The following is a 21,642-nucleotide window of genomic DNA, read 5'->3' on the forward strand; positions in this document are numbered from 1 at the left end:
AGAGGATACACTTGTGAAGAGTGGCTGTTGGCCATTTACATCCAGCCCATCAGCTTAACAAGGCTCCCTTGTCTCCCTGGCCTGTCCTGCCTTTCTGGTTTTTAGACTTTTTTGGATACCCCTTTTGACCGGAGCGATGAGAGACTTCTTTGTAGTGCTGATTTGCCCTCCCAGGTTGCTTGGTTGGCCAAAAAGCGCGTATGCGTTTTTTCCTGAATATATTCAGGAAAAAAACGCATACGCGCTTTTTGGCCAATTGCATCATTGTCCAAGTTCTGGCACTTTTCATGTGCTATCAGGGCCATTCTTAGCTACCTGTTGAAATCCGTTTCCTGAAATTCTGCCTTGCATTCAAAGCCTCTTCGTAGCCTGACCTCAATATATTTTGGGGCGATAGTTATCATTTAGAACTCTGCAGGTTTGGGAAGTGCAGTGCCCCTGAGCTCCATTTCCCAAGTCGCTTTTTTGAGAGCGGGATGCAAAACCGCAGGATGGCTTCACGCCCTATTGTCGATCCGGGGTGGCAGGCTGAGCCTTTGGTTAATTCTTCGTGATGGGAAATGAGAGTGACATGTGCCTGTCCAAACACCTCCAGCTAGTCTCTCATTGGTTCCCCCTCTTCCAGTTCATCCTGCGGACAAAATGCTGACCGTACGAAACAGGAATGGAGAGGCGCTGAGTCTCCAAGTGGGGAGATTTTTAGTAAAGCGGCCTGAAAGGAGAACACGAGCACCAGGTAATGAAAAATGAGGTGAGTTTCAGAAAGCATTCCCGATCCCACGGTGTACCATCCACTGGGTTTCCAATGAGTGCTTTCGCTGTCGGAAGATTGCGTTGAACCTGGAGAGTTGGGACCCATGGAATGGGTAGTACGTAGGATTACTTTCAAGGGCCTGCATTTGCTTCCCCAACCTCACCAATCCTCTCAGCCCCAAGAGTATCCAGCGTTATGTCTTCTGCAGCTGTGACTGTTGATGTGGTCAATCCTGGTTGCATCACAGTCCCTGAATGCATTTTGGAAGAATTTCTCTCTCTTTCACCGTGCTTGTTTCTTCTTTCTGTTGGAAATGTATTTTTATAATGGGGTTTAGCTGATTTTCACTGCTGTTTTTATGCCGCTTTACACACACTTTTGATTCACTTCCAGAGAGATATCAATACTTAGCTTTTAAGATGCTTACTAGTCGGATAGATACTTGTGCGATGAACAGGGTCTGGTGAGTCCAGTTGATTGAGCAAGGAGTAGGTCGTGTCCATTACATATTCTGTTTCTAGAATGGTATCTGTGCTAATTTCAAACTCGTGTTTTATGCATCACCCTACCTCCCCTTTCCCCTTAAGCAGGCATAAGTGTGTTTTCTAAAACCGTGACTGTTCTGTTTTGTAATTCAGTTTATGGGTAGCGATTTTTATATTCCCTCGATAAGTGATATCATAAGTTTCTTTTTCTGTGTGACTTATTTCACTTAGGATGATAGTACCTAAATCCACTCATGATGCTGCTACGAGCCTTATGACCTGGATTTCATGGCTGAGTGATATTTCATTGGACCTAAGTAGCACAGCTTCTTTGTCCATTTTTCTGTTCCTTGGGATATGAAACGTGTACCGAAGTTGAGGTTCTTGTCAAGACAGCAGCCCTCAACTTTAGGGTGTCTGTGTCTGGTTGATGTTTAATTTTCCCAAGATAAACGCCCATGTGTTTAAGTACCCTCTGCTCTGTGGTTTTGTATTGTACATGTTTTAGGAAACAGCATACATTTATGCAGAGTGGCTGTTGGCACTTTACATCCCGCCCATCAGCTTAACAAGGCTCCCTTGTCTCCCTGGCCTGTCCTGCCTTTCTGGTTTTTAGACTTTATTCGCATGGCCCTTTTGACTGGGGGGAAGAGAGACTTCTTTGTAGTGCTGATTTGCTCTCCCAGCTTACATGGTTGGCCAAAAAGTGTGTATGCGTTTTTTCCTGAATATATTGAAGAAAAAACGTATACGCCCTTTTTGGCCAACTGCATCATTGTCCAAGTCGTGCCGCTTTTCTTGTTCTATCGGGGCCATTCCGATCTACCTGTTGAAATCCGTTTCCTGCAATTCTGCCTTTCTTTGAAAGCCTCTTCGTAGACGTACCTCAATATAATTTTGGACTATAGTATCATTTAGAACTCTGCAGGCGTTGTGGATTGCCATGCCCCTCAGCAGGTGTCTTCAACTTGTTTCTGGAACTGACCACAAAGTGGCGGGATTGCTTCAAGCCCCATTCTGGTTACAGGGGCAACTTGAGCTTTTGGGAAATTCCTCTTCCTGATTGATAATTAGAGAGGCATGTGCTGTCCAAGCATGTAGAGCTTGTTTTTCATTCCTTTCCCCCCTTCACTTTCATCCTCCTGACAAATTCCAAGGCTTGCATAACCGGCTGTTGACTGTGCAGACTTCCCCAAGTGGGGAGAGTCAAAGGAAGGAGGCTGGAGCGGGGACCCCTTCCCCAGGACATGTGGAGATGGGGTGACTTTTCCAAACTCTTCCCGCCCCTCTGGCCCCCCATCCTCTGGGGTTCTGTCCAGGCGCCTCGGGGCTTCCAGCGATGCGGGGCTCGGTGGCCGCCCTGCAGGGAGAAGCCCTGATCCCGCCCCTGCAGCGCCGCCTGCTGGTATCTCCGTCCTGGGTCGGGCAGTCTTCACCTTCCCCGCTGCCTTGGGTGCTCTGTCTCCACAGGGTCCTACGATCAGCTCCTCCGCCCCACCGCCATCACGCCCAGCTCCACACCCCTTGTCAGCATCAGGGATGACCCAGGACTGGGCTCCCCGCCTGCCCACCCCCAGTCGGTGTCCTCAGTCCACCTGTGCAGACAGGTGAGGACTCCTTGTAGGGGCTCCTGAACATTTCTCCCCTCCATCCTCCCCAGGTTCGTCCCAGGTCCTGTCGGGATGTTCCACCCTCACCAAGCCCCCATGTACATGTCAAGGGCAGGCATCGGGCCTGCTGCGTGCACTGCTGTGCATTCTGCTGTATGCACAAGCATGACCCTGCCCCAGGGTGCAGGAAAGGCAGCCTTACCTCGGGATGGGGGGAGAGGGGCTGCCCACAGGTCGGACGTCGGCGCTCGGCTCACCAGGCAAGGGCAGCATTGTTCTCGCTCCTTGGACCCTTTCTCACCCAGCCTGACCCTGACCCGGCTTTGTTCCCACCCCCGCTGTCCCTCCATTGGCCTCGCTCTTGTGAGCAGAGCAGGACAGTGTGGTCAGTGGTCACAGGCTGAGACACAGACACTGGCTGACCCGCATGCACCCAGCTGACCCCACGGAACGGGCAGTGCACCAGGACCCGTGCGGTGTGGGTTCACCTGCCCACAGAGAGGCCGGGCCTCTGTCCTGGCTCCAGAGGTCACCTTGAGTCTGACGGGAGTGTCCGTGCTCCGTGGGCCTCGCTCCAGGCTGGTCTGTGCTGATGGCATGATGCACGGTTGGACTTCCTGAGTCCCCCGGGGGCCGGAGGCCAAGGTCAGGCACACGGCAGTCTCCACATTGACGTGACAGACCCCAATAAACCCTGCACTTCAGGACTCAGGTGGGCTTCCCTGGGCTGCCACAGCCAAGGAGGCTGGCCCCTGCTTGTTGCCTCTGTCCTCGATGATTTTAACTTGCATCCTTCACCATAACAATCCCTGGGTATAACAGCTTCAGGGAATTCTGGGAGCCTCCAAGAAAAAAGAAGACAAGAAGGGGGTCTCTGGGTCCTTGACTCTTCAGTTGGAGTCAGAGGTCGATGGGGAGGATCTTGGGGCCCTGGAATCTGAAGAGCCCCCCCTACCAGGGAGAGGTAGGAGACCCAGGGGGTAGTTAAGCTGAGTCCAAGGCCCTCCTGTGTAGGAGGCATCCTAGCTCCGGGGATCCTGAAGAGGCCGGCACCCTCCTCTCCTCCGCCTCCAGGCCTGGTCCCTGCTCTTGAGAAGTTCCCTAGGGTGGGGTCCTGGTGCTGGAGGTGCCCCGATTCAGTGGCCTCCTGAGCCTCCAGTGAGGATAAGGGGAGCAGGGGAAGACTTGTTCACAGAGAGGGAGCTTCTGCCAGAACAGAGCCTGGGTCTGCTGCCCTGACCCCAGGTGCACTGGGGCAGGAACGTGAGAGCGAGGCTCCCTCCCCTCCCAAGACACCCAGGACACATGGGCGCTGGTCGCTGACTCCCACACAATACTAAAATCTCCCACGCAGGCCTGTTGTGTGAGACACTAATTAAAGACTATTATTGGGCCAGGGGCGCCCAGGGGGTGAAGCTGGGGGTGGGGAGAGTTGGAAAATCACCCAAGGATGCATTCTCTCTGCAGCGACCCCCCAGGTGAGCCCAGGTGGAGGTGGACCCCTCAAGTCAGAGCCCACATTCTGAGTCTTTCAGAGACAAGTAGCCAAGCACCCCCAGTCCTTGCCTTCACCTGCTGCAGTTAGGGTCTACCCTGTCTTCTTCATGGTCAAGTTTCACCCCTCCCAGAAGCTCTCTTGGGGGCTAATACGATGGGGGTGTCCATGGCAGGACTAGAGGGTCTGTGGTGGCCTGGAGGCCACATGGCAGGCAGGAGGGCTCACACCAATCCTGCCGGTTCACACCTCATGGTCCTAGGCCCGCACAGAGTCCACCAGGCTGTGGATGTGGTAGAAGGTACAGAGTTTCGGGGCCCGGTCCAGTCCATGAAGGTGTCTGACCACCGAGCGGTCAGTGTGGAGTATTCCCAGGGAGCCCTGGCCGTGCTCACACCCTTCCGGGAAGGACACGTCAGCGTGGTCCAAGGAATGACTGGGAGGTCAGCCAGAAGCGTCCCCCACCCAACCTCACTGTTAGCACAAGAAACAAGAGACAACTCCGTGCAGAAACACAGAACATCACCAGCCTGATGCTGTTCTGAGGAAGGTCGGCTGGTGTCTGGGAACTGGGTGCTACAGTGGGTTGGATGGGGGCCCCCAGAAGTTATGTCCACATCATGCCCCCCAGAATCTGAGAATGGTACCTTATTTGGAAGTAGGGTCTTTGCAGGTATAATTAGTTACGGATCTGAAGATGAGGTCATCCTGGATCAGGGTGGCCCTAAATCAGTGACAGTGTCCTTCTAAGAGACCAGAGGAGAGACACAAACACACAGGAGTCACCATGTGAAAATGGAGGTAGAGACGGGAGGGATGCAGCCACAAGCCCAGGGATGCCTGGAGCCCCCAGAAGTTGGAAGAGGCAGACAGGACCCTCCCCTGGAGACTCTGGAGGGAGCGCGGCCCTGGGACACCTTGATCTCAGACGTCTGGTCTCCAGGACGGAGAGAGGACAGGTTTCTGTTGCTCTGAGCCTCCGTTTGTGGTCGTTTGTCACAACTGCCCCAGGAAGCTAATGCAGCTGGTGAGCAGGTCCCTGCCCTGATCTAAGCCCTCCCACCTCCCATTAGGGGCAACCCCCTGCGCCTGTGCTGTGTGTACAAACCATGTGATGCATGCTGAACCCTTCTGGGCACCAGCATTTTGGACGGTGAAGACAGAGCACACCACGTGACCAGCCCCCAGCCGAGTGGCAAGCCTCTAATGAGCTTCCCTGGGGACACAGGGGTGCGGGTAACTTTTGTGGTTCTGCCCTTTGTGGCTGGGGGAAGAGACACCCTAGAGACCCTTGAGGGAAGGAGGGGGCATGGAGGGTCAGGAGGTGATGGGAGCAGGGGCCCTCCCTCCCTGCATCGCTACTGCATGCTCTGACCCATCTCATCTGTGAGCATACAATCCACGAGCATGTGCCGAGTCCTGTGAGCCTCCCAGCCCTCTCCTCCACGTCTAGTGGGTGGAAGACACACTTCTCCTTGCCATTCCAGAAGCGGTTCTGGAGCTGTCCTGGGAGGACTTCTGGGGTTATGCAGGCTGAGCCCCTGTTGCTATGCACCCACTTCCCCACAGGAACATCCAGAGCAAGCAGTTTGCCCTGTTGCCTGAATGCCCCCCCCACCACTTTTCTCAGGAAAGAATCAGGGGTTTCTGTAGCAGCATCCGCAGGCAGCTCTGCATCTGGGCCCATGTTCATATCTTCTGTGTACACACCGAGAACCTTCCCTGACACGTGCCCCAGATGACCACCTCCGCAAGCCGACCACAGGCACCAGTGCGGGCTTCAGACTGACTGCCCGTCTCAGGCTCTGCCTCTTGTTGTCAGAGCTGCTCCAGGCCCTGCCCAAAACCCGTGCACCCACCTTTCACAGGACTGTCCTCCACCCCCCACCTTCAGCAGGAGTTCACCTAAGTATTTAAGTTAAGGGGTCAAGAGATAAGAAAGGAAGCTACAAACAAACAAACAGATGGAACCAGCTGGGACCAAGATGGCAAAGAATGTGACCTGCAACAGACACTGAGTCTCATCACTTGTTGAATATACTATATCAGCATATTCAGGACACACCTACCAGTGGCCATGACTGGACATGAATGACCAGAAACGGGTAAAATGAGGTGGTATCCCACCCCCTTGGAAAAAGCCCTGCCCTTCCCCAGAAGGCCTCTTCACCCCATCATTAGCCTCACTCCTCCTCCCTTTGTCTTTTTAAAATTAAAACACTCTCTCCAGGAGGGCAAGAAGTTGATCTGTGAACTTAGTTCCCGCTTCTCCATTCTTTAGCCACTGAACAGAGCCTGTGCTGTGGTGGTCTCAGCTTTGGTTTTGATATTTGCCTACTTGCACCCCTATGGAAAAAGGAAAGCTTCCCCACTGAGGCAGAGCGCCTCGCCAGGCCGGGGCCCAAGCAGGGTCCACATGACTTCACTTGGTAACAGTCTGTAAGGGGGAGGTGCTCTCTGCCCGCGGGGTGGGGGAGGGAACACCTACAGCCACAGCACAGGCTCCGCGGACGGCACGGCCCCTCGTGGGCCTGGACCGTGTGCTCTTCCACCCACACCTGACACCCCCTGACAGTCACGACGCGGTGACACTGGCTGCTGGGTGTCCAATTAGGAGGGACCAGAGGCAGCACCTGGTGCCAGATCAGACGTGCCTTTTCATGGGCAGGAGACATAGGAGATATTAGGACTTTGTGTCTAGAAAACAAAGCAAGCGGCTAGAAGGTGATCTGAGCTGTGTACTTGAAACCCACGTGACAGGTGAGAGCTCCCCCCGGACACTGGCTCGGAAGCTTCCGCACAGGCGAGAGCACCCAGTGCTTCCTGCTCGACCCCTGCAGGCCTGCCTGTGGGCACAGCTGGACCTGCAGTCCTCAGGCTCCCCGACCCAGAGCCTGAAGGGCCGAGGCTGCCAGGGCCTGGGGACACAAGTGGTCACTCCACCAATGCTGCTCGGCCCCTCCTCCCCAGTGACCAGGGGAGGGAAGCCCCGTGGAGTCTGAGGCCCGGCACAGGCACAGCTCGCACCCACCTCAGGACCCCCAGCCCCACCCTGCTCCCTCAGGCCCCCCGTCTGCCCCTCCCAGAGCCCGTGCCCCACGGACCCACATTCCTGGTGTGGACGTCCACGCACACACTGCTCTGTGTCCTCTTCCCACATGACCCACTCCCATCCCTGCTTCTCCCTAATGACGGCCTGAACCTCGAATGTTCTGGGCAGGAAGAGGGCAAAGAGGACCCCGGCCTGTCCCGTCTGCCTCCCGGGGGCCCAGACACAGGGCTCGGCAGCTGCTGGACCTTGAGGTCTGGATGCTTCCAGGTGTGGGATGAAGCTGCCACTGCCCGCTGGAGCTGCTCCTTCCGAGATTCAGGAAACAGGGCGACCCACCAAACGGAGCCAATCCCCAGGCTCTGCTGCAAGTCTGCTCGGATTTGCTCGCCTGATCCTGAACACAGACCTGCGGGAAACAGGGCCCGTGATTCCCATACTGACGATGTTCTGTGGAATTTCCACTAGACCCCTTCCTACCCTATTCTGAGCAAATTACTAGTCAGTCCGTGCTACCATCACCCCATGAGCAGACCAGGAAGCTGAGGCTCCGAGAAGCCAAGTAATCCAGCTGGAAGCACAGCTGAGGGACCACAGAGTGGGGTCTGCACCTGCCGCCCACCCAGGGGGACTGCCCAGTCCCTGCAGGTTCCACGTCTTTTCCCTTCACCCCCTCCCGGGGACAGCGCACAGAGCCTCCTCCTGGGGGGACTCACTCATCTTCTTCTAACAGGATCCGTCTCACTATCCTGTTCTGTGATCACCCGGAAGGCTTATCACTGAAGCACGTTCAGCCTCACGTCACCAGGGCAGCTTTCCTGGATCACACGCACCACCTGCACGTCCACTCCCAGCTCAGACCCAGAAGGGACCCCTCGGCCCCGAGCCCCATGGCTCTGCCTGGGCTCCCACCCCCTCCTGCCTGGTCCGTCCCTCTCATGTCCCCTGCAGGGTCACCAGGAGCTCCCACCTGCCCCAGGCAGGCCCTCTGCTCTGTCCTGGGGAGGCCTCCGTGGTGTCAGGTGGAAGACACAAGAGATACACGTGGGGCATCCCTCACGCAGCCCAGTGGCCAGCACCTGCCTACTCACCTCATCACTCAGGACGGACAGGGATTCAGGGGGTCCGTGGCATCTCCTGGTCCTCATTCCATCCCAGCACTGCCCACAGGGAAGTTGCTAAGCAACTCTGTGCCGGCTGCACAGAGAGGACGCTCATACACATGGCCCCCTCCCAGCACGCGGGGCTCTTGTGGTCTGGCCCCTCCCAGGATATGAAGCTCAGCTGAGCTGGTACCCAGCAGCCCACGGGGCTCTCGTGGTCTGGCCCCTCCCAGGGTATGGAGCTCGGGTGAGCATGTACCCATCAGCCCACGGGGCTCTCATGGTCAGGCCCCTCCCAGGATATGGAGCTCACCTGTGCAGCTACCCAGCAGCCCACAGGGGATCTTGTGGTCAGGCCCCTCCTTGGATACGGAACACCCCTGTGCAGGTACCACAGCAGGGCTGGGCACACAGGAACCGTGCGCATAGCCCTCATTGCAGAGCACCCCCATCTCACCTGTCACTCAGAGCTGACACAGAGCACCTCAGAGCAGGACCTGAACTAACAAACAGCAGCTCCAGGACAGGTCTGTGACCCTGGGCTTCACTCTGTGCGGCCTCCTTCCACTGGGTCTTCCAGAGGCTTCCACTGCAGCTGGGGCACCAGGCCTCTGTTTTCACCCATCACCGCTCCTCTCCCTGACTCCTGGGTTCCTCTCATTAGGAGACGGTCTTCTTGAAGTTGTTTCCCACTCATGGACTAGACAAAATGATTAGAAAACAAGCCAGGGTTGCAGCCCCTTGTCTATCCTGACCATCAGGACCCCACACCTGTTCCTTGGAACTGACCGGTGCAGCAAGGCCCATTTTCTGCAAGTGTGAGCCCCTGAGGGGCGAGGATTGGCTGACCTGGGCAGCCTGACCCGGCCGGCCAGCCCTCCCAAGGTGTGCCTGGGCTAAGGTCAATATACACACCGCTCCAGGCAGCAAGAGCCCCTGCAGCTGTGCCTGACGCCATATTCTCTGCCCCGTCAGCAGTCTCGGGGCTGGGCTGCTGGGAGGGAGTAGGGCCCACGGCTCTGTGAGTGGCCCGGTGTGAGTGGGGGTCTGCTGGACTTTCTGCAGGAGTTGCCTGGCTGCCACCTGCTAAAGAAGAGGATGTGTCACCCATACCTGCCGCTGGAATTTCTCCCCGGGTAGAGGTGAGGAAGGAAAAAAGCAGTGGGGGCCGGGACGGGAGGGGTACGTTAGGCAGGTAGATGGAAAGCTTCCAGAAGAGCGACCAGGGCTAGGACCATCCTGGCTGGCCTGCAGGCCCCAAGTCGGCCTGCGTGCTGTGGCTGGTGTGGCTCCACGGCCCTTCCTCTAGGCTTTCAAGTCCTTGCACACATTCAGGTGTTTTACCTGGGAAGGGTGGGAACAGTTCAGCAGTAGCTGGCCTGGAGGTCAGCTCACATTTACTCAGGGACGCCTTGGCACGGTCCCCCAGCTTTGCAATGAGGACGTTCCTTGCGGGGGGGTTGCTGGCTGCATGGGAGACGATTCCCCACCTCTGACCAACTTCAGAATTGTTTACCACTGGAGCAAGGGCCCTGATAGGGTTTTCCTCTGTGTAACTGGTGGGTTCTGTTCTCTTTTTTTTCTTTTTTAGTTCGAGGTAGGTTTTATTCCTCTTTTTTGTATTTATAGATATAAGCATGGAAATCATTCATTCATATAAATACATCTATGGGAAGGAAAGAACTCTTTCTGTTTTATTTTTATCATTTTATTTATTTTTTAAAATTTTACTGTATTTTTTTATATAGCAAGTTCTTATTGGTTATGTATTTTATACATATAAGTGTATACATGTCAATCCCAATCTCCCAATTCCTCCCACCACCACCACCCACACGGCTTTCCCCCCTTGGTATCTATACGTTTGTTCTCTACATCTGTGTCTCTATTTCTGCCCTGCAAACCATTTCATCTGTATCATTTTTCTAGGTTCCACATATATACATTCATATACAATATTTGTTTTTCTCTTTCTGACTTACTTCATGCTGTATGACAGTCTCTAGATCCATTGACGTCTCTACAAATGATCCAATTTCATTCCTTTTTATGGCTGAGTAATATTCCATTGTATATATGTACCACATCTTTAGACATTGGTCTGTCTGTGGGCATTTAGGTTGCTTCCATTACCTGGCTATTGTAAATAGTGCTTCAGTGAACATTTTGGTGAATGTGTCTTTTTGATTTATGGTTTTCTCTGGGTATATGCCCAGTAGTGGGATTGCTGGATCATATGGTAATTCTATGTTTAGTTTTTTAAGGAACCTCCATACTGTTCTCCATAGTGACAGTATCAATTTACATTCCCACCAATAGTGGAAGAGGGTTCCTTTTCCCCACACCCTCTCCAGCGTTTGTTGTTTGTAGATTTTCTGATGATGCCCATTCTAACAGGTGTGCGGTGATACCTCATTGTAGTTTTGATTTGCACTTCTCTAATAATTAGTGATGTTGAGCAGATTTTCATGTGCTTCATGGCCATCTCTGTGTCTTCTTGGAAGAAATGTCTGTGTAGACCTTCTGCCCATTTTTGTATTGGATTGTTTGTTTTTTTAAATATTGAGCTGTGTGAGCTGTTTATATATATTGGAGATTAATCCTTTGTCTGTTGATTCATTTGCAAATATTTTATCCCATTCTGACAGTTGTCTTTTCATCTTGTTTGTACTTTCCTTTGCTTTGCAAAAGCTTTTACATTTCATTAAGTCCCATTTGTTTATTTTTCTTTTTTATTGCATTACTCTAGGAAGTGGAACAAAAAAGATCTTGCTGTGATTTATGTCAGAGTATTCTTCCTATGTTTTCGTCTAAGAGTTTTATACTGTCTGGTGTTACATTAAGGTCTCTAATCCATTTTGAATTTATTTTTGTGTATGGTATTAGGGAGTGTTCTAATTTCATTCTTTTACATGTAGCTGTCCATTTTTCCCAGCACCACTTATTGAAGAGACTGTCTTTTCTCCATTGTATATCCTTGCCTCCTTTGTCATAGATTAGTGGACCATAGCTGTGTAGGTTTATCTCTGGGCTTTCTTTTTTTTCATTTACATCTTTATTGGAGTATAATTGCTTTACTATTTTGTGTTACTTTCTGCTATATAACAAAGTGAATCAGCTATACATATACATATATCACCATATCCCCCCCCCTTGCGTCTCCCTTCCACCCTCCGTATCCCACCCCTTTAGTGGTCACAAAGCACCGAGCTGATCTCCCTGTGCTAGGTGGCTGCTTCCCAGTAGCTATCGATGTTACATTTGGTAATGTATATACGTCCATGTCACTCTCTCACTTTGTTCCAGCTTACCCTTCCCCCTGCTCGTGTCCTCAAGTCCTTTCTCTACGTCTGTGTCCTTCATCCTGTTCTTCCCCCTATCTTCTTCATAAACTTTTTTTCTCCTTTATGTTCCATATATCTGTGTTAACATACAGTATTTGTTTTCCTCTTTCTGACTTACTTCACTGTGTAGGACAGACTCTAAATCCATCCACCTCACCTCACTACAGATAACTCAGTTTCGTTTCTTTTTATGGCTGAGTAATATTTCATTGTATATATGTGCCAGATCTTCTTTATCCATTCATCTGCCAATGAACACTTAGGTTGCTTCCATGTCCCGGCTATTGTAAATAGAGCTGCAATGAACATTGTTGTACATGACTCTTTTGGAATTATGGTTTTCTCAGGGTAAATGTCCAGTAGTTGGATTGCTGGGTCATATGGTACTTTTATTTTTAGTTTTTTAAGGAACCTCCATACTGTTCTCCATAGTGGCTATAACAATTTACATTCCCACCAACAGTGCAAGAGAGTTCCCTTTTCTCCAATAAATGCCTCTCCAGCATTTATTGTTTGTAGATTCTTTGATGATTGCCATTCTGACTGCTGTGAGGTGGTACCTCACTGTAGTTTTGATCTGCATTTCTCTAATGATTAGTGATGTTCAGCATCCTTTCATGTGTTTGTTGGCAATCTGTATATCTTCTTTGGAAAAATGTCTATTTAGGTCTTCTGCCCATTTTTGGATTGGGTTCTTTGTTTTTGTGATATTGAGCTACATGAGCTGCTTGTACATTTTGGAGATTAATCCTTTGTCTTTTGCTTCATTTAAAAATATTTTCTCCCATTCTGAGGGTTGTCTTTTCGTCTTGTTTATGTTTTCCTTTGCTGTGCAAAAGCTTTTAACTTTCATTAGGTCCCATTTGTTTATTTTTGTTTTTATTTCCATTTCTCTAGGAGGTGGGTCAAAGAGGATCTTGCTGTGATTTATGGCATAGAGTGTTCTGCCTATGTTTTCCTCTAAGAGTTTTATAGTGTCTTGTCTTGCATTTAGATCTCTAATCCATTTTGAGTTTATTTTTGTGTATGGTGTTAGGGAGTATTCTAATTTCATTCTTTTACGTGTAGCTGGCCAGTTTTCCCAGTACCACTTACTGAAGAGACTGTCTTTTCTCCATTGTATATCCTTGCCTCCTTTGTCATAGATGAGTTAGCCATAGGTACGTAGGTTTATCTCTGGGCTTTCTATCCTGTTCTGTTGATCTATATTTCTGTTTTTGTGCCAGTACCATATAGTCTTGATTACTGTAGCTTTGTAGTATAGTCTGAAGTCAGGAAATCTGATTCCTCCAGCTCTTTTAATTTCCCTCAAGACTGCTTTGGCTATTCGGGGTCTTTTGCATCTCCATACAAATTTTAAGATTTTTTTCTGTTCTAGTTCTGTAGAAAATGCCACTGGTAATTTGATAGGGATTTCATTGAATCTGTAGATTGCTTTGGGTAGTATAGTCATTTTCACAATATTGATTCTTCTAAACAAATAACATGGTTTATACCTCCATCTGTTTATATCATCTTTGCTTTCTTTCAGCAGTGTCTTATAGTTTTCTGAATACAGGTCTTTTACCTCCTTAGGTAGGTTCATTCCTACATATTTTATTCTTTTTGTTGCAACGGTGAATGGGATTGTTTCCTTAATTTCTCTTTCTGATCTTTCATTGTTAGTGTATAGGAATGCAAGTGATTTCTGTGCATTAATTTTGTATCCTGCAACTTTACCAAATTCATTGATTAGCTCTAGTAGTTTTCTGGTGGCTTCTTTAGGATTCACTATGTAGAGTATTGTGTCATTTGCAAACAGTGACAATTTTACTTCTTCTTTTCCAATTTGTATTCCTTTTTTTTTCTTTTTCTTCTCTGATTGCTGTGTCTAGGAGTTCCAAAACTATGCTGAACAATAGTGGTGAGAGTGGACATCCTTGTCTTCTTCCTGATCTTAGAGGAAATGCTTTTAGTTTTTCACCATTGAGAATGATGTTTTCTGTGAGTTTGTCAAATATGGCCTTTAATATGTTGAGGTAGATTCCCTCTCTGCCCACTTTCTGGAGACTTTTTATCATAAATGCATGTTGGATTTTGTCAAAAGCTTTTCCTGCATCTATTGAGGTGATCCTATTTTTATTCTACAATTTGTTAATATGGTGTGTCACATTGATTGATTTGTGTATATTGAAAAATCCTTGCATCCTTCGGATAAATCCCACCTGAACATGCTGTATGATCCTTTTAATGTGTTGTTCAATTGTATGCTAGTATTTTGTTGAGGATTTTTACATCGATATTCATCAGTGATATTGACCTATAATTTTCTTTTTTGTAGTATCTTTGTCTGGTTTTGGTATCAGGGTGATGCTACCCTCATACAAAGAATTTGGGAGTGTTCCTTCTCCTGCAAATTTCTGAAGAATTTGAGAAGGTTGGGTGTTAGCTCTTGTCTAACTGATAGAATTCACCTCTGATGCCATCTGGTTCTGGACTTTTGTTTGCTGGAAGATTTTTAATCACAGTTTCAATTTCATTACTTGTGATTGGTCTGTTCGTATTATCTATTTCTTTCTGGTTCAGTCTTGGAAGGTTATACCTTTCTAAGAATTTGTCCATTTCTTCCAGGTTGTCCATTTTATTGGCATAGAGTTGCTTGTAGTAGTCTCTTAGGATGCTTTGTATTTCTGTGGTGTCTGTTGCAACTTCTCCTTTCTCATTTCTAATTTTATTGATTTGAGTCCTCTCCCTCTTTTTCTTGATTCTGGCTAAAGTTTATCATTTTTGTTTATCTTCTCAAAGAACCAGCTTTTAGTTTTATTGATCTTTGCTGTTGTTTTCTTTGTTTCTATTTCATTTATTTCTGCTCTGATCCTTATGATTTCTTTCCTTCTTCTAACTTTGGGTTTTGTTCTTCTTTCTCTAGTTCCTTTAGGTGTAAGTTTAGATTGTTTATTTGAGATTTTTCTTGTTTCTTGATGTAGGCTTGTATTGCTATAATCTTCCCTCTTAGAACTGCTTTTGCTGCATCCCATAGGTTTTGGAACATCATGTTTTTGTTGTCATTTGTCTCTAGTTAGTTTTTTATTTCCTCTTGTATTTCTTCAGTGATCTCTTGGTTATATAGTAACGTATTGTTTAGCCTCCATGTGTTTGTGTTTTTTTACGTTTTTTCCCTGTAATTAATTTCTAATCTCATAACCTTGTGGTTGGAACAGATGCTTGATATGATTTCAGTTGTCTTATATTTACTGAGGCTTTATTTGTGATCCAAGATGTGATCTATCCTGGAGAATATTCTGTGTGCAGTTGAGAAGAATGTGTAATCTGCTGTTTTTGGATGGAATGGCCTATAAATATCAATAAAATCTATTTGGTCTATTGTGTCATTTAAAGCTTGTGTTTCCTTATTAATTTTCTCTCTGGATGATCTCCATTGGTGTAAGTAAATTATTAAAGTCCCCTGCTATTATTGTGTTACTGTCAATTTCCTCTTTTACAGCTGTTAGCAGTTGCCTTATGTATTAAGGTGCTCCTATGTTGGGTACATATATATTTATAATTGTTATATCTTCTTCTTGGATTGATCCCTTGATCATTATGTAATGTCCTTCCTCGTCTCTTGTAACATTCTTTATTTTAAAGTCTATTTTGTCTCATATGAGTATTGCTACTCCAGCTTTCTTTTTATTTTCATTTGCGTGGAATATCCTTTTCCATCCCCTCACTTTCAGTCTGTATGTGTCCCTAGGTCTGAAATGGGTCTCTTATAGACAGCATATATATGGATCTTGTTTTTGTATCCATTCAGCAAGCCTGTGTCTTTTGGTTGGAGCATTTAATCCATTCACATTTAAGGTAAATATTGATATGTATGTTCCTATTACTATTTTCTTAATTGTTATGGGTTTGTTTTTGTAGATCCTTTTCTTCTCTTGTGTTTCCCACTTAGAGAAGTTCCTTTAGCATTTGTTGTAGAGCTGGTTTAGTGGTGCTGATCTCTCTTAGCTTTTGCTTGTCTATGTGTCTCAGCATTTTTCTCCTTGGGTTTATCCTGCCTGGGACTCTCTGTGCTTCCTGGACTTAGGTGTCTATTTCCTTTCCCATGCTAGGGAAATTTTCAACTATAATCTCTTCAAATATTTTCTTGGGTCCTTTCTCTCTCTCTTCTCCTTCTGGGACCCCTCTAATGCGAATGTTATTGCATTTAATGTTATCCCAGAGGTCTCTTAGGCCATCTTCATTTCCTTTCATTCTTTTTTCTTTATTTTCTTCTGCAGCAGTGAATTCTACCTTTCTGTCTTCCAGGTCACTTACCTGTCCTTCTGCCTCAGTTATTCTGCTATTGATTCCTTCTAGTGTATATTTCATTTCAGTTATTGTATTGTTCATCTCTGTTTGTTCTTTAATTCTTCTATGTCTTTGTTAAGCATTTCTTGCATCTTCTCGATCTTTGCCTTCACTCTTTTTCCAGGTCTTGGATCATCTTCACTATCATTATTGTGAATTCTTTTTCTGGAATGTTGCCTATCTCCACCTCATTTAGTTGTTTCTCTGGGGTTTTATCTTGTTCCTTCATCTGGTACAAAGTCATCTGCCTTTTCATTTTGTCTGTCTTTCTGTGAATGTGGTTTTCCTTCCACAGGCTGCACAATTGTAGTTCTTCTTGCTTCTTCTGTCTACCCTCTGGTGGATGAGCCTATCTTAGAGGCTTGTGCAACATTCCTGATGTGAGGGAATAGTGGTGGGTAGAGCTCAATAAAACTTTAATCCACTTGTCTGCTGATGCATGGGGCTGAGTTCCCTCTCTCTTGGTTGTTTGGCCTGAGACGACCCAGCACTAGAGCCTGCCTGGTTCTTTGGTGAGGCTAATGGCAGACTCTAGGAGGGCTCACGCCAAGGAGGACTTCCCAGAACTTCTGCTCCTAGGGTCCTTGTCCCCACGGTGGGCCACATCCACCCCCCACCTCGGCAGGAGACCCTCTAAAACTAGAAGGTAGGTCTGCTCAGTCTCCTATGGCATCACTGCTCCTTCCCTTGGATCCTGATATGCACAGTACTGTTGTGCCCTCCGAGAGTGGAGTCTCTGTTGTGACTCTGCAGCTCTGAGTGCAGTTGGGACTCTGAGTGGAGTTTCACAGACTCTGGGTCCTGTGAAGCTTTGATGCTTTGTGGTTATGGAAATCCTATTGGAGACGGTCCACAGCAGATGAAGCTAATGGTGTCAGTGGAGGTGGTGAAGCCAATGATCTGCAGTGTAGACTAAAGGTGCTGATGTACATACAGGACAAAACCATCTCATGTGAATGTTGTTCAGGCATGTTTAACATAAATACAGTCATTTTAATGCCTAACATCTTCTATCTTGTGCCTCCCCTCAGAGACCCCCTCCTCAATTCCTGAGGCTCCTGTAACTCATGTACAGGGGAATGGAGAGTGGGCTCTATCCAGTCTGAGCCCTGAGTTACCCTGTGTGTATCTTAGGATACTTTGTATTTCTGTGGTTCTGTTGTAACATCATTGCTTTCATTTCTAATTTATCTGAGCCCTCTCTTTTTAAAAAAATATACTACTATTGTCTTATATTCTTTACAGAAGCTTAATAAATGTTTGATCTACTACCCTTACTCTATGTATACTTTTGCAGTGAGATTTTTACTTTTGTTTGTTTTCTTGTTACTATCAATAATTAGTGAGACTTGTTTTAAGCTTAAGTAAATTTCTTCAACATTGCGTATAAGGCTGGTTTATTAGTGATGAACTCTTTTAGCTTTTGCTAGTCTGGAAAACTCTTGATCTCTCCTTCAATTCCTTTTTTTTCCCATAAATTTATTTATTTTTGGCTGAATTAGGTGTTCATTGCAGTGCATGGGCTTTTCTCTAGTTGTGGTAAGTGGAGGCTACTCTTCGTTGTGGTGCACAGGCTTCTCATTGCAGTGGCTCTTCTTGTTGTGGAACATGGACTCTAGGTGCTCAGGCTTCAGTAGTTGTGGCTCGTGAGCTCAGTAGTTGTGGTTCATGGGCTCTAGAGCACAGGCTCAGTAGTTGTGGCACACAGGCTTAGTTACTCTGTGGCATGTGGGATCTTCCTGGATCAGGGATTGAACCCATGTCCCCTGCATTGGCAGGCAGATTTTCAACCACTGTGCCATCAGGGAAGCCCTCTCCTTCCATTCTGAATCATAATCTTACTGGTAGAATATTCCTGTTGTAGACTTTTTCTTTTTAGCCCATTGAATATACCCTATCATTCCTTCCTAGTCTGAAAATTCTGCTGAGAAGTCTTCTGACAGTCTGATGGGAATACCTTGAACATAACTAGACACTTTTATTTCACTGCTTTTGTGATCTCTCTTTAAATTTAAAAATTTTTAGCGCTTTATAATATGTCTTGGTGTGGACCTGTTCATCTTCATCTTGTTTGGGACTCTGTGCTTCCTGGACCTGGAAGTGTGTTTCCTTCCCCAGGTTAGGAAAGTTATCAGTTATTATATTGTCTAATAAGTTCTCTGTCCGTTTCTCCCTTCTTATTCTGGGCCCGCTGCTATGCTCATGTTAATATTCTTGATGCTGTCTCAGAGGTCTCTTTACCTAGAATCTTAATTGTTTTTTCTTTGTGCTATTCAGTTTGGGTGATTTTCACTACTCTGTTTTCCAGTTCACTGACCTATTCTTCTGTATCATATAATATAATGTGGCTTCTCTCGTGTGTGTGTGTGTGTGTGTGTGTGTGTGTGTGCACGCACGTGTGTGTGTGTTTAATCTCTTTTATTGTATTGTTCACTCTTTGGTTCTTTTTGACATATGACATATTACTCTTTTTTTTTTTTTTTTTTTTTTTGCGGTATGCGGGCCTCTCACTGCTGTGGCCTCTCCCGTTGCGGAGCACAGGCTCCGGACGCGCAGGCCTAGCGGCCATGGCTCACGGGCTTAGTTGCTCCGCGGCATGTGGGATCTTCCCGGACCAGGGCACAAACCCGTGTCTCCTGCATCGGCAGGCGGATTCTCAACCACTGCGCCACCAGGGAAGCCCTGACATATTACTCTTTGTTGAAATTCTCACTATGTCTGTCTATTATTCTCCTAACTTGGGTGAGCATCTTTATAATCATTACTGTGAACAATTTTTTAATCGGGTAGAATGCTTATCCCTGTTTTATTCAGTTTTTTTCCTAATGTCGTGTCTTGTTATTTCATTTGTAACATATTCCTCTATTTCCTTATGTTTCCTAATTCTCTGTGCATTTCTATTCATTAGGTTCAGGTTGTTACATTCCCAGGTCTCAGAGAAGTGGCCTTATATAAGAGATGACTGATAGGGCCCAGCAGCACATTGTCCTCTGGCCAGCAGAGCCACATGCTCCAGGCGTGTCCCCTGTGTGAGCTGCACACACCTTGCTCTTACAACAGGGACAACAGCTGTAGACAAACTGGTAGGTGTGTTGGACCCTGACCTAAATGGCTGTGAGCCCCTGCAGTATGTGATTGCTGTGTGTGTGCTGATAGCCAAGGTGGCCCTCCATTATGGGTGGCTGTGTGGTTCTCCAGGTGCACAGGTGGACAGAGTAGGCCCCCAGTGTGTCCGGTTGTGAGGACTTCTGGTGCAGGAGTGCTATGGGCATGGTGGTAAATGGGGCAGGCCCCTGATTCTAATCAGTTCCAGCGAAGACTCTAAAATGTTGTGTGCCAATGTCTCAGTTCCTAACGGGAGTCCCAGCTGCCTCTTGCCTTTCCAAGAAGCTCTCCAAGATTAGCAAGTGGGTCTGACACAGGTGTCTTTCACACTATTGACTCTGCACAGGGACTGAGAACATGTGAGATTTGTGTGTGCCTTGTGAGAGCAAATTCTCAGTTTTCTTTACTCTCCAGCTTTCCTGAAATTAAGCCCTGCAGGTTTTCAAAGCCATACCTGTTGTGTTCTTTTCTTCCAGGGCAGGAACCCTGGGCTGAGCAGCCTGATGTCAGGCTCAGACCCTTCCGTCCATGTGGAGGACCTATGCAATTGTGATATTTTCCAGCTGTGGGTCAGTGTGCTCCACGTGTGGGTTCCAGTTAGACTGTGTTTCCAGTCCTCCTACCTTCCTTGTGGTTTCTCCTTCCTTGTATCTTTAGTTGTGGAAAATGTTCCCTGCTAGTCTTCGGGGATAATTTCCGTGTAAGTTGTTGTAATTTGGGTGTGTCCAGGGCGGGAGGGGAGCTCAGTATCTTCCTACTCTATCATCTTGATCCCCTCTCAAGAATTCTTTGAAAATATATGTATTTATTACTATAAACATAACTCTTTGAATTACAGTCTTCTTCCTGTATTCCATAAATTTAGGTACTTTGTGTTTCCAATCTTGTTTGCTTTAAGATTTCTTTTAAATTTCCCTTTTGATTTATTCCTGTATGCATTGGCTATCCAGGAGCTTATTTTTTAATATAAATTTATTCATTTTATTTATTTATTTTTGGCTGTGTTGGGTGTTCATTTCTGCGTCATGGGCTTTCTCTAGTTGTGGAGAGCGGGGTCTACTCTTTGTTGCAGTGCATGAGTTTCTCATTGCAGTGGCTTCTCTCATTGTGGAGCATGGGCTGTAGGCATGTGGACTTCCATAGTTGTGGCACATGGGCTCAGTAGTTCTGGCTCACGGGCTCTAGAGCACAGGTTCAGTAGTTGTTGCACACGGGCTTAGTTGCTCCGTGGCATGTGGGATCTTCCCAGACCAGGGCTTGAACCCATGTCCCCTGCATTAACAGGTGGATTCTCAACCACTGCGCCACCAGGGAAGCCCCCAGAAGCTTATTGTTCAATTTCTAAGTGTTCTTGAATTTTCATTTATTCTTTTAAATATTGAATTTCAGTTTCATATCATTGTGTTTGTAAATGATCCTTGATTTGATTTCAATATTCTTGGAGTTTTGAAGAATTGTTCTGTGGCTTAACATAGGATCTACCCTAGGCAATGTTCTATGTGTGCTTAAGAAGAAGGGAAAGTTTGCTGCTGTTGAGTGGAATATACTGTAGATGTATGTTAGGTTCATTTGATATCAAGTGCATGTTCACATTCAGTGTTTCCTGATTGATATTCTGTCCAGATGATCTATACAGTGTTGAAAGTTGGGTATCGATGTTTCTTACCATTATTTTATTTCTGCACATTTTCCCCTTCACGTGGGTTAATATATTCTTTATATGTTGAGAGGCTCCAAATCTGGATACATACATCTTTATAAGTGTCATGATTTCTTGATGAATTAATCCATTTATCATTATATGATAATCTTCTTTCCTTTGAGAGGTTTGACTTCAAGTCTTTTTTGCCTGATAATAGACTAGTCTGGCAAGTATCATTTTCATGGAATAATATTTTTCCAATCATTCAATTTTATTCTATATATGGATTAGAAGTTAACATGAATGTCTTGTACACAATATAGTTGAACGTTCTTTAATCCATTCAGCCACCCTGTGGATTATTTAAATTGAAATATAGTTGACTTACAATATTACATTAGTCTCAGGGGTACAATATATGGATTGACTATTTTTATAGAACATGCACCACTAAAGTGATTACAAAATAATGGCTGTCTTTTCCTTTGTTGTACTATATATCCTTGTTTGTTTATTTCACCCATAGAGCTATTGGATTTAGAGAAACCAACTACTGTCTTTCCCTCTCCCCTTCACTCGCCCCACCAGTAACCACTAATTTGTTCTCTGTGAGTCTATTTCTGTTTTGTTATATACATTCCTTTCTTGCATTTTTAGATTCTACAGAGAAGTTAGAACATAGAGTATTTGTTTTTCTCTAACTTATTTAAGGAGGTATAAATA

This window comes from Kogia breviceps, chromosome 3, assembly GCF_026419965.1.
Source record: "Kogia breviceps isolate mKogBre1 chromosome 3, mKogBre1 haplotype 1, whole genome shotgun sequence".
NCBI lineage: Eukaryota > Metazoa > Chordata > Mammalia > Artiodactyla > Physeteridae > Kogia > Kogia breviceps.